This window comes from Chelonoidis abingdonii, chromosome 2 (genome assembly GCF_003597395.2).
Source record: "Chelonoidis abingdonii isolate Lonesome George chromosome 2, CheloAbing_2.0, whole genome shotgun sequence".
Lineage (NCBI taxonomy): Eukaryota > Metazoa > Chordata > Testudines > Testudinidae > Chelonoidis > Chelonoidis abingdonii.
Window position 1 is genome coordinate 293,349,903 of NC_133770.1, and position 2,606 is coordinate 293,352,508.

At 42.1% G+C, this 2,606-nt stretch overlaps 1 protein-coding gene across 1 annotated transcript in view; it reads right to left on the reverse strand.

The window, feature by feature from the left end:
- Positions 1–897, reverse strand: part of PTK2 (protein tyrosine kinase 2) — a 405,326-nt gene extending 404,429 nt beyond the window's left edge. The window contains exon 1 of the mRNA XM_075063277.1: positions 850–897. The gene's annotated coding sequence lies outside the window, so the exon portion shown is untranslated. The remainder of the gene's footprint in view (positions 1–849) is intronic.
- Positions 898–2,606: the final 1,709 nt, after the last annotated feature.

Here is a 2,606-nt window from a genome sequence, read left to right on the forward strand (position 1 = left end):
AATTCCTGATCTGGTGGCAGCGAGAATATCCAAGCTGGTAGTGAGCTTGGGGGAGTTTCAGGTAAGCCCCCAGATTTTGGACGCAAAAGTCCAGGTTTGGGACAGGACCAGATTGTGGACGCTAAAGTTCAGGTCTGGGACTGGGAGGCTATATTACCACAGTGGGCCTTACAAAAGAGGCTAGCATAATTATCTCCATTTTGGAGATGGAGAAATATAGCCACCACGAAGTAAAATAACTTTCCCAAGGTCACCCAGCAGACCAGTGACCAAGCCAGTAATAGAATCCAGGCCTCCCGAGTCCCAGTCCAGTGGTCTATCCACTAGGAAACACGGTATCCCTTATACTTAAGAGAAGTATATTTTTGAGTGCTTTGCATAACTCAAAAATTGCTTAATGAATTTTTCTCAAATAAAAAAAAATCTTTTGACTAAGTTCAAACATGGAAAACAATCCAAAATAAGATTTCCCACCCACTCCCCCTTTCAGAGAAGTGAGTAAATGAACAGAAGAGTCATATATTAGACAGTTAAATATATTTAAAATTATAAAATTTATTTTACAATGGTATAATGAAAAGATTACATGATCTCATATGCCATCTAAACTAGATTTACATCAAAGGGAATCTGGGATGAATTTTGTTACAGTTTAACATCAATTACTTACCACTGGGATCTTCAAAAGCACCTAACAGAGTTAAACAACGCAAGTCTGATTGAAAAATTCAATGGGACTTGTGCTCTCTTAAGGTCCTTGGGTGCTTTAGAATATCTCAGTCTAAACAGTTTTACCCAACATTAATAAAACCCAGTGAAAAATATTAGTTCACTAGAAATTCCACATACCTTAAGTAGATTTTCCAGCGCTCAGTAGTAGGTACTTGCTATGACTGAGATGGAAGTCTGAAATGATAATTTAGACTTGATCAGGATCCTTTTTTGACATATGAAAATTCAGATTAGTCACATACTTGATACCTGTTGAATGCAAATAGTTTAACAGTGACCCTAGCAATATTAAGTCAAAATAATTTTCCAAATAAACAGATTATGTGGCAGTCAGTTGAGGTACATCGTGTGTTATGATATCCACTGGAGATAGAAGTGAATGCCTTATCGACATTAGGGTATGTTGTTAACAGTATTGTAGGTGATGTGAAGGTGGTTAAAAAAAAAAAAAGTGCTGGAGACTTTTCCCTTATTATTTTCATGCTTTCAAGGTTTTGGATGGATGGGTCCTGATGAAACCGTAACAGTCTAAACCAGGGGTTCTCAACCTTTTTCTTCCTGAGCCCTCCCTATAAAAACTCCAAGGCCCACCTGCGCCATAACAACTGGGCCAGTGCTGGGGGTAGCAAGCAGGGCAACTGTCCAGGGCCCCACACGACAGGGGGGCCCACAAAGCTAAGTTGCTCAGGCTTCAGCTTCAGCCCCAGGTGGCAGGACTCAGGGCCTCAGGCTTTAGCCCCATGTGATGGGGCTTTGGCTTTGTGCCCTGGGCCCCAGCATGTCTAATGCCAGCCCTGCTTGGCAGCCCCCCGAAAACTACTTGCGGCCCTCCCCAGGAGGCTTCAGATCCCTGGTTGAGGACCACTGGTGTAACTGTATCTTGATGCTGAGAGAGAGAGTGTGACTGCTGCATACCACAAACGAGGCTCCAATTCCTGAATGAGGGTTCTAGGTGCTACAACATTACAAATAATAAAAATAAATAAATAAAGTCTCCCTGAAGAAAACTGGAAAACAGTATCTCGTGAGAAGAACTGATTACTCATCCTGTGCAGTAACTGTAGTTCTTTGAGATGTGTGTTACTCTAGATGAGTTTGCAATCCCCTTGAGCGGAGATTGTCATAACACTGTCTGTTTGGCCTGTGCATGCATGCTAGTCAGTTTCATGTCCCCGTACCTTCATTATATAACACTGGGCAGGCGAACTGCTCTCCATTCTCTCTCTACCGCAAATCCCTATAACAGAGAACTCCGAAGCAAAGGGGTAAGAGGGCAAGTAGTGTGACACCCATAGGTACAGACATCTCAAAGAATTACAGTGACTGCACAGGGTGAGTAACCATTTCTTCTTCTTTCAGTAGTGTCCCTATAGGTGCTCCACTTTAAGTGACTACCAAGCAGTTCCCCATAAGGCAAAGAGGGCTTCAGAGTACAGTCTAGTATGGAAGAAAATACAGCCGAGAGGAACACAATATCAGAAGCAGAGTTGTGAGTAAATGAATAGCGTTCAGTGAACGTATCCACAGAAGCCCAGGTAGCGGCCTCACTTATTTCCAATAATGGGCATGTTTTTGAGAAATGCCATAGAGATGGAAATGGATCTCATATAGTGAATTTGTATGTTCAAAGGTGCTTGAATATTACAAAATTCATAGCAAGTATTATGCAATCAGATATCCACTGGGAAAGTCTTTGATTAAAGATTGCAGACCCTTTCAATCTATCTGTGGGCAACACAAACAATTTGGGAGTCTTTCTGAAGAGTATCAGAGGGGTAGCCGTGTTAGTCTGGATCTGTAAAAGCAGCAGAGAATCCTGTGGCACCTTATAGACTAACAGACGTTTTGGAGCGTGAGCTTTCGTGGGTGAATAC